Here is an 11,350-nt window from a genome sequence, read left to right as displayed (position 1 = left end):
CAATCGGTCAAAGTCAAACTAAGCAACTTAATTAACATCCGATTAAACATTCAATGTAACACCTCATCCCATATCGGATAAAGAAAGTAAGTGTTGGTCTCTTATAAACTTAAAGTTGTAGCTAACTAATATCATCTACCATTGCTTTCAGTTGAAACATGGAGACACCCGGTTAATTCGTTGTTTTAGGTTGTGAGGGGAGAGTCTCTCGGGTTGTGCATGCCAAGCAACTCATACATCTATCTGGGTCGATTTGAAGTTCGTTTCAGTTGGTATTAGTGTCATAGCCTCTCGGGGTGCGATGGACCATCGACCCATACATCTTCTAGGGTATCCTCATAGGGTGCGACAAGCACAATGCGCGTGGTGTATGGATCCTAGGTATTGATCTGTTCCGTCTTGAAGACGACGTCGGGAATTTAAGTGGGGGAATTTGTAACATCACATCTCACATGGGATAGAGAAAGTAAGTATTGGTCCCTTATGAACTTAAAGTTGAGACTAACTAATATCTTTCACCGTGATTTTTAATTAAAACCTGAAGATACCCGTTAGTGCATTGTTTTAACTTGTGAGGTGCGATTGTTTCTCGAGATACCCGTTACCCTTGATTACTCCCTTTAACGTCCCGACTGATTACTTATCGATTAGTGTTTTTTTGTAACATGTACGCCCTCTCTCTAATGTGTTTAATAAGCATAATAATTAAGCACTAAATAGATTAAAATATGAATGATACAAAACATTATTTGAACTGTTTTTGATTATTTATTTTCAATGAACAGTATGAATGATGTAAAACTAGTGGAGTGCCCCGCGCGTTGCGGCGGATGTACCGACTTCTTGTTATATATCGAAGCGGGCGTTGAAACTGATGTTATGCTGCTAATATCTAATCTGTCCAAAAGGGAGAGCAGCTAATGTTTTGGATAATATTTACATAAAGCTACCAAACCAAAAGATTACATTAGTATTCATTAGATAGTTGCTTAACAAAAGCTAAGGTGTTGGTGCAACAAAATACTGGTGCTTTATCTTTTACTCCTTATTTCTTTTAACTGGATCCCGGTTATACATGTTAGTATATTGTTAAAATTATACCTGAAGTTAACGGACAGTTGAAAAATGTGACTCACCTCCTCCTTCGAATAACACTTTGTTTTGTACCCGGCGTATATAGTCTGCACAAATTTATTAAACGGCGTCGATACTTGTACTTAGATGTATATTTTTATAATGTTTATTACCTGTAAGCATGTATTTGAGTATACATGCCAATTCTTATAGTTGTTGCTGTTGGTAACGTTCGTTGCCATACTGGAGTTTTCCCGGTTTAAAAATCAGAAATCTAGTAGACCCTGGCAATTTGCAAAATTGTGTAACAAATAGAATAGAGATAGATTTGGAAATAGAGAATAAAGTTTGTTTCTATTATGATTACCTGTTTGTTGATTGAGAAACATACAACAATAGCCTACTTGCGTTGAATCCGGTGGGTTTCTCACCACCCATTTTCTCCAAGCGTTAACTTCTATCGTTTGGTCAGTTGTTGACCGCGATTGCTCATACATATTTCATTTGAATACCTATATGACAATGGATTTCAATTGAGACATCTCATATAGTAACAAAAAAAAAAATGATGGCAACAAAACACAACAGAATAGTAGAATAGTGAACTATTTGTAAATGTGTGAAAATGATAACTATATTTGGCGTAATTGACACCAACGACAACATTGAAATAAAATATGAGAGATACACAAAATACATCAGTAATTCAATCAAATATGTAATATACCATACTGTTGATAAAATTGTGAATTCTTATATACTCCGTATATACAAAATAAATATTATGGATTGTTACATAATAAAGTTGAAGTTAATAAAATTACCCTCGAGCATATATCAATTGAGAAGTAACCAAAGATACAACAAAAACCTGTACACAACCAAGTTCTAATCAAACCATTATCCTATGCAACTGAGTAAACAGCTAAAATAACACAATACATATATACATATTCAAAAGAAACCAATTAACACATAGGAACTCAAATGAGATATTAAAACCTATTATTTAAAGGCAATAAAAATGATAATGAAACTCACAACATCAAATAAAATGACTATAGCAAGAAAAATGGCAACCAAATTCCACCAATCAGCGTATAAAAAATAAAAGATAAAAAAAACACATAAACCATAAGTCCCTAAATTACAACCGTCATTGAAAAAAAGCCAAAAACAAAGTAAATCAAAAGATTATAAATCAACATCACCTTCATGAAGGGCGAATAAGTAGAGAAATGTTTATTACCACCGGCAGGAGCAAAGATGTAAAGGAAGACAGATCATGTCAACTTTGTAGCTTTGTGATGCAGTAATGATTGGCTCTAGAAAAACATCAGCCTGCATAAGTTTAACAAAAAAATTACTTTTTCCAAATGTACGGTATAAGACCACTGTTGACTGATTATTTGACAAGGTGATTCAGTTATGAAGCCAGAGCATCATGTTAAATAATAAAACCTTACCAGAAAAATTTCATCTCCAGTTGCGTTCTTCCTAGCATGATCTTTTAGTAAAATCTCAAGAGCTACATCAGGTTACATAGCAAAAAAACTTTTTACTAAATTAAGTTTTTTTTACAATCAGCTTGTTTAATCATATCAGGGGTCGAGAACGTTTTCTTTTGAAAAACGTCCTCGTTTTTATATGAATTTGCATTATTTTTTACCAAGGGAAAAAAACTATTTGCTTATATTCAGTCTGCAAACATACCAACACTAACTTATTAGCATGTTTGCATACCAACACTAACTATTGAAACTATCTGTATGTGTACTTTATGCTATATATATAACTGAATGCTTACGGACTCTACTTTTAGTATTATAGATGATCATTCAAAATCAAAGCATGTAGTTAAACATACCAAAGAAGCACTTAAATATGTTTTTTTTCATGATCATACCTTTATAGGAGTAAGCATCTCCTTTTCACTTATTTTATTGTATGTCTGTTCTTATTGCTGCTTTGAGACCCTGCTAAAGAAGGCTACAATCCAAAGATATCAAAACCAAGTTAGTATTGAAAATTTAAATTTAAACGGTTATAATGTCGAACATATAATTATAAATTGATTATTAAAATATTATCCAACCTTCCTCTCAAAAAAATACATGAGTACAAAATCGAGAGACTGAAGATCGTCTCTCCTGCTTTGCTTTGCTCGGCAATTGATGATAAAAAAAAAAAAAACATCATTCAACTGAATTACACGAATATTTATAATTAAGTTTAAATCATAATACATAAGTAGATCAAAGTAAATCCACAAAATTACTTCCTTACAACAAATCTGAAAACATAAATCATAGATATATAATTAAGAAAAATCAAATTAAACAAAATACCTTTCAAATTTTCTGCCCAAATTCGTTATAAATCACTAATCAAAGAAATCAGTACATCGTAAAAGATCCCGTAAAAGATATGGATAGTTGGCGTAATTGATTTGAAGTAGAGACCATCATGAAAGAATTTGAGAGAAAAAATTGGGAAACCCTAATTGTGTCATCTAATTTTGTCGACGTGGTGGTGTCTTTTGTTTTAGGAGAAGGAGAAGAAGTCATGATGATGATGGTGGAAGAAGGTAATGGAAGAATGGGGAAGAAGATGAGCGGATGAGTATTTTGTAAGGAGAATTGGGTTAGAGTGGAACAGCATAAAAATATTAAAAAAAAAAAAAAAAAAAAAAAAAAAAAAAAAATTTACAGGTGAACAGTAGCGTGAAAGGTGGGGTGGTAAAGGCTAATTAGTATTAGTATGTAGTACAAAACTAGTTGTGGAGCACTCACTTTGCGCCGGGACTCCGTTTTGAATGCGAGTACAAAAAAATCTTGATCTATTTTATAAAAAAGAATTTTTTTCGACATCTAGTTAGTTGATCTATTTTGTAAAAAAGAATGTTTTTGGACATCTTTTGGTAGCATTGAAGAGTTGTTCCTTTTACGAAAGTTGCGTCTTTTATCGTTGGAGGAAAAAAAAATTAGCACAGTAGTAGCCTATATGAGTCCTACTGTTTGAGCGCAGTGTACAAGTCGGTAAAGCGTGGTAGGTGTTATTATTTAGTATTTTTGGTGTTAGTGATGAGATTACCTTACCAGTATAACTATTAGACAAAATCTTATGAATAGTACTATTCGCTTTTAATAATAATTTAGAATATATGTATAAAGTGGGGGTTGTATTTGTATTTTAATAAAAGTAAAGGGGTTAAGTTTGTGGGATTCGATTTGTATTTTAATAAAAGTAAGGGGATTAAGTTTGTGGGGTTCGATTTGTATTTTAATAAAAGTAAAGGGGTTAAGTTCGTGAAAATTGAAAAAACGAATAGTATAAAGTGGGGGTTCGATTTGGATTTTAATAAAAGTAAAGGAGTTAAGTTTGTGAAAACTGAAAAAGCGAATAGTACTGTTCGTTAGGGTTTGTCTAATAGTTGTATTGGTAATGGTAATGGTAATATAATATAATATAATATAATATAATATAATATAATAATATAATATAATATAATTAATGTATCAACTTTTATATGAATAAAATAATATAATATAATGGTAGGATAAATATTTAGGATATAATTTAAGGAGTATATAAAGAAAAAAGAAAGTTTTGAATGGGTAAGAGAATAGCTCCTTTAAATGATTTTGCACACATATTTCGTCATTTAACATCATTTATCATTTACAAGTTACAAACATAAGCAACGAATGCTAAAGAGTTTAGCATTCTTTGTTGAATCACTTAATTAATAGACAACTAACACTACATAAATCATTAAAGTGTCCAATAAAATTTCTTTTTACCCATTAATTAAAATATATTTTAATTGACTGAATAAAAAATAAACACTTATAATGTGACAAAGAACATAGTATGTAGACTTAGAAAAAATAAATTAACTTAGAATAATTGTATACTTATCCGAACCATCATTCTCTTATTTAAGTGAAGGTGTTTCATTTGATAATATCAAGATCGAATAAGTGAACTAATGTGATGACCCGAAAATTTCTGATCAAATTTAAACTTAATCTTTGTATGATTAACATTTCTGACACGATAAGCAAAGTCTATGAAGTTGAATCTCAAAATTTTGAACTATTCAATTACCTTTCAATTGTTCTCAACGATTCGCGGACAATTATATGTAAATAGATACATATGCTATAACTTGAAAACGTAACAAAAGGTTATGAAAATGATACTGTGCATTAACCTTATTGGTTTGATTATCTGTTTGATATTTAGATAAGTTAACTAAAACGTTTAAAGATGAACCAGTAAAACACTAATTTGCTACAGTATTTTCGAATTGCTACAGTACCAGAAAAGCTACTGTGTTTTCGAAAATCACTATTTGCTACAGTAAAAAAAACTTTGCTACAGTAACGTTGCTACAGTAAAACACTATTTTAAAATGTATTTTAACAAATAGCGAGACGTTGATTTATAGAAGTAAATGACCAAAACACTCAAATGTATAAATTATATTTCGAGTGATATAGTTTAGGGATAATTTAAGGCTATATTTTGACAAAGGTACATATCCCAAAACGTAAAATGCAAGTTTTCTCAGTATACGAAAGGACGTTCGAAAAACCGGAACCGAGACAGAAGTCGAGTGACAACGTACGACTTATCGGGACGAAAATTTTCAAGTCAACTATGCACATGAATTTAATATAATATATAATTAATTATATAAATTATTTATTATATTTATATTATAATATTATGTCGACGAGGAAGAAATCAAAACAATGTGAGCTGGAAAAGGCATCCATGCGATCGCATGAAATTCCCTCACATTCCCCATGCGATCGCATGGGGTCTGATATCAGGCCACATTATAAAGCTCGATCGTTTCTGCCATTTTTTTACTCAATCTATCCTCTTCTCTCTCATATATATATATATATATATATATATATATATATATATATATATATATATATATATATATATATATATATATATATATATATATATATATATATAAATTATTATTATTAAGATTAATATTATTATTAATCTTATTATTATTAATATTATTAATTAGTATTAGTATTATACATAAAATACTACGACGAGATTATGAGCGTGTCACTTTCAAAATGGTTTTCGAGTGGGATAGAGCTAAGGAAATTATGGGTTATTGCCAAGGAGGTTATGGGTAATGTTCGGGGGTATATTTATGAATCAAACCTAGTGTTTATCATCTCCGTTACGTCTACGTACTTTCCTACAATATTGAATCTCAATATTGATACGTAAGCACTCATATTTTATCTTTTATATATTAATTGTGTATCCATGTCTAGTGCTCGAGTATACATATTTATACATGCTTGTATGCTAAATTTCGTCGTTAAACAGTTTATGATGAATCACGAATCAAATACATATGTTACTGGTAAAAGGTATATGATATGCATGTTTTTGGAAAGCTGGCGAAAAATCAATGACTTTTCATTTAGATATCGAATAGTTTCGATGAACGAATTAAGAGATATGATCAACTGAATTATGATTGACGTTAATTGAAATTGCTTTTGAATCTGCAATTAAGATTTAAACAACTTGTTTACGAGATTGATAAAATGGATTTTTGAATATTACCAACCGAGTAAATGACTCCTTATATAAGGTATGTCTCGTTTTGTTGAACTATTGTCAAAATTGACTTTTTGAAACGACTTTTGATAACTTTTGTATGTCGATCTCGAGCATTAGGATTGTGATACACTATGACCAGACTTAGCTTGATAGACATTTATTGACCAACATATGTTCTCTAGGTTGAGATCTACGGTTATTTGGTAATCCGAGTTTCGGTCACATTTTGGTGAACGACTTTATATGCTGCTAAGGTGAGTTTCATTGCTCCCTTTTTAATTGCTTTTGCAATATATTTTTGGGCTGAGAATACATGCACTTTATTTTAAAACGCAATGGATACAAGTACATACTAAATTCTACACTGAGTTTGAACCGAAAATCCCTTAACTTTGGTAACAATTAACTGCCAGTTATAAGAACTGGTGGGCGCGAGTAGTAGTATATGGATCCATAGGGCTTGACATCCCCGTCTGTTTCAGGTATAGAAACCCTAGCCTGAACTATAAAACAGACGTATGCTATTTGAGTTTAGTACACGCTGGTTTGCGTGTATTGTACATGTTGGTTGCATGTATGTTAAAACAGGGGTACTTATTATATAGACGTTAAAGTTTAGTTACCAGGGTGCTCAATCTTATAGAATATTTTGATAAACGTTTCTGGATGAAACAACTGAAATCTTGTGATTCACCTTTATATACAGATTATGCGAAACACTAAAACTATGAACTCACCAACCTTTGTGTTGACACTTGTTAGCATGTTTATTCTCAGGTTTCCTAGAAGTCTTCCGCTGTTTGCTTATATGTTAAACAAGCTATGTGCATGGAGTCTTACATGGCATATTTATCAAGGAAACGTCGCATTCACTAAATCATCACCATGTATCTTATTTTGACTGCATTGTCAATGGAAGTACTATTGTAAACTATTATTTACGGTGATTGTCTATATGTAGAAATCATCAGATGTCGAAAACCTTTGATTTAAATATTCATTTATGGTGTGCCTTTTCAAACGAATGCAATGTTTACAAAACTTATCATATAGAGGTCAAATACCTCGCAATGAAATCGATGAATGACGTGTTCGTCCATATGGATTTGGAGCGATCGTCACAACTAATCTAGCTTTTTGGGCGCATATTGCGTTGTCCAAAATTTTAAATGAAGAACCCCTTGTATAGTTCATTAACCGTGATTAAATTTAAATTTAGAGTGATGATATATCTATCAAAATTATGCAATGAAAATTTGTACAATACAAATTCTTAATACTTATGGTGATACAAAGTTTTTAATATATTATTATGGTGAATGTATTAAGAATAATTGTGAATTTATCACTGGCCTTAAATTTACAGGAACAATGAATAAATTTGTTGGTTTTCATCATATCGTTTCGTGGTTTCAAGTGGCCCGTTGGTCGATGATGTGGTTCAAAGTGATGGAGTGGCTACGAACAGTGTGTAGACTGAGACTGTTTATGCTACGCAACTCGACGAAGTGAACATTGGTTTGAAGAGACATAGTATTTCTTATTCGGAGGCTGCTCTTTGAGCCTGGTCAACGTCGTGTACCGAATCGTGATTTTCAACCGAAGCTTTTTCCTTCTGATATGATTTTTGAATCATTCGATGAGGTCACTTTAAAGGTGAATGGTCCGGTTGTTTCTATTGACGTTGAGCCTGAGGTTTTTTCTAGTAATGGACCATGAAGTTTGATGATATTAATCAATCGTAAAGGGGGTACTAGATTTCGAGGTGTTGAAGGGAATAAAGGATACTGCTAGAAAACACAACTGAAATTGAAAAACAAGAAACATGTAGATTGTCACAACCATTGAATATCATTGTCATAAATCAAGAGAGGGAAGCGAATTAGTGATGAAAAGTCGTCACCCCTGAAATATGAACATGTTATATTTTTGATTTAAATTATCTAAATATTTGGTGGGAGTATTTTTGGTGTGAATATTTTGGTGGGAAGTTTTGGTGGGAAGATTTGGCGGGAAGTTTTGGAGGGAACTTTTTTGGTGGGAACTTTTGTGGAGGGAATCCTTGGCTATATATAGTAGTCATCGTGATTTTTGGACAGCGGGTTCAGAACACTTTAATTTATGCTGTGACCGATTTTTGTGGTGATCAGAAGAGTAGTTTGGGAGATACATGTGTCAGAAGTTGTTGCTGAAATCGTACGAAATGAAGGAGTTGTTGAAGAGAGGTTAAAAGATGAAGAGGCTTGGTGGAGAGTTGATCATGGAGAGTTCCTTGTGTCGAAAGTCTTCCTAACAATGAGATTGTTTGGCGGTGTGTCCCGGTTGAGATAAAGTCGGCGGCAACAAGATGAAGATCAACAATCCAAGTTCGAGATCGAGATTTAGAGAATTTGAATCAAGGGAGGATGTGTTATATTTTTGATTTAAATTATCTAAATATTTGGTGGGAGTATTTTTGGTGTGAATATTTTGGTGGGAAGTTTTGGTAGGAAGATTTGGCGGGAAGTTTTGGAGGGAACTTTTTTGGTGGGAACTTTTGTGGAGGGAATCCTTGGCTATATATAGTAGTCATTGTATGTAGAGAAAATTGGAGGAGTTAAAGATAAAGATAGAGAGTTTATGAGAGTCGTTTAACTCCGTCCCGAGTTGTGGTCTCGGTGATTCAATAACGATGGGAGCGAATTCCGTTATTGTAATCTACCGTTTTTGAGAGGTGTTGAGAGATACGTGATAATATTCAGGAGTGTTGTAATGAGCGTTCATTCTTGTAATATTATTCATATATAGTGAAATTTAAGTGGCCGCTGGTCCCGTGGTTTTTACTCTCCCTTGAGAGGTTTTCCACGTAAAATGTTGTGTGCGTATAACTTTTATATTTTGTCGTTTGATTATTGACTTATACATGGTTGTGTGATTCTTATTGTGATGGAGATCGATCTCGAAAGTGATATGTGTGCGGGTTCGATCCCAACAGAACAAACTTAAATTGACCTAACAAACTTAAACATTTCCAATATATGCATTACCCAGTTTCATCTTTAAATCAGATTTAACTAAAGAAATAGATGTAGATCAAGAACATGTAACTCGTCAGACAAAAACAGAATTCTGTATAATTGTGGCCTTGACGTGTGGTTTTTTAACACTATTATCAATGCAACTCTTCAAGCAAGAACATGATTTCGTATGCTTGCGATGATGTATTACACAACATGATTTCGTATGCTTGCGATGATGTATTACACAACTACTTGGTTTGACGTCAACTCTACACTGACATCACGAAGTACAACCCTAAGAATGTGATCAATTCATTAGCTCTTCTCAATATAAGGTTTGATTGTAATAATCTTCATGTTGTATCGTGTTGTTTCGCTCCCGGATGTCTATGAATAGAAAAAGAGACATATTTTAAAATAATGAATAGTCCAGCTGCCTGTGAGGTCTAATCCTATTGACCCATTTGATTCTTAGTCAATTGAGAACATTAGGACAAATATTTCAACAAATTCCTTTTCAAAAAGTTATCTCTATTGCTTCAAGAATCGCCACTAAAATATCCATTGCGGGTGTTGAACCTTTATAAACGCTTAAACATAACTATAAACATTATGACTCGATACTAATTAATACTATCTCTTTACAAAAAGATGAATGAAAAAAAGGTAATACGAAATTAAAGCCACCAAATTTAATACTCCATAAGGTCTAATTTATAGCCCTTACAAAACTTTGCAAGGAAACATTGGTGTGTCGAGATACAAAGAAAGTCACGTTTATCTCCCGCTTTCTGGATGCTTCATGGTTGTATTCAATGGATTTGAATTTCTTTATATCTTTTGGGTTAAAATGCAAGGCACTCACCAGATACCGACTAATAAACGGATCTTCAATGCATACAACAATATCTCCACGAAAAACTTTCTTGGGATAGGTGAAACCTCGAGTGAGTTATTATTGACGAACGTATAGCTTTAAAACACACAACAACATTCATGTTTAAACAAAACCATGTAACGTTAATATGTTATACGCAGGTCAAGTGATATCAAAACAAAAAATGATGATTAAACTTATTGTATGACAGTCACAAAATTGCTAAAAAAAACCAAAACATCATTGTTATACATTCAAAAGCCTTACAATCTTCATGTACATGTTAATTATACTTGATGGCTGACGGCTAATATTGTGCCTAGAGTCAATGCCAATAACACAATCTTTGATGTAATGATATACTCACAAAGAAGGGTTTAACTTTTTTTTTTTTATGTCTTTACATCACTTATTAACATTATTAACAATTGGTAATGACAAGGGCACAATATTAGTCGCCTAGTTTAACGAATACGTTCCCGAAAATGAGGATTTTAAGCATTCATCTACCTTCGATTATATAATAAAGATGTTTTGGTTCACAATAGCAGTTTTGTTACAGTAACACGGTAAGTTAGATCATCATTTTCTATTTTGATGCCATTTCACCTGCTTATAACATAATAACCACATGACTTTTGGTGCTAGCTACATGGATTTGAGTAAACATGTTTGTCATTGTGAGTTTCTCAGCTACACTCTCGTCAATAACATCCAACTCGAGGTTTCACCACTCCTAAGAATTCATGTAAACAATTGTATTGATGGCTGCTTTGAGAATTCT

General features: G+C 32.4%; 1 long non-coding RNA gene across 4 annotated transcripts; it reads right to left on the bottom strand.

Annotated features, from left to right (window-relative positions):
• Nucleotides 1-702: 702 nt before the first annotated feature.
• On the bottom strand, nucleotides 703-3,701 carry LOC139847489 (uncharacterized). 4 transcript variants are annotated; one of them, XR_011759546.1, is made up of 9 exons: nucleotides 3,423-3,701; nucleotides 3,170-3,232; nucleotides 2,981-3,063; nucleotides 2,541-2,602; nucleotides 2,286-2,415; nucleotides 1,899-1,945; nucleotides 1,442-1,586; nucleotides 1,248-1,358; nucleotides 703-1,181 (listed from the first exon to the last, which is right to left on the bottom strand). It is a non-coding gene; the product is annotated as an uncharacterized lncRNA (long non-coding RNA). The 4 variants fall into 4 exon arrangements; XR_011759548.1 differs by having other exon boundaries at nucleotides 2,324-2,415; XR_011759545.1 differs by having other exon boundaries at nucleotides 1,899-2,415.
• Nucleotides 3,702-11,350: the final 7,649 nt, after the last annotated feature.

This window comes from Rutidosis leptorrhynchoides, chromosome 5 (genome assembly GCF_046630445.1).
Source record: "Rutidosis leptorrhynchoides isolate AG116_Rl617_1_P2 chromosome 5, CSIRO_AGI_Rlap_v1, whole genome shotgun sequence".
In the NCBI taxonomy this organism is placed as follows: domain Eukaryota; kingdom Viridiplantae; phylum Streptophyta; class Magnoliopsida; order Asterales; family Asteraceae; genus Rutidosis; species Rutidosis leptorrhynchoides.
The sequence above is the reverse complement of the archived record's forward strand: the minus strand, read 5'-3'. Positions and strand labels throughout refer to the sequence as shown.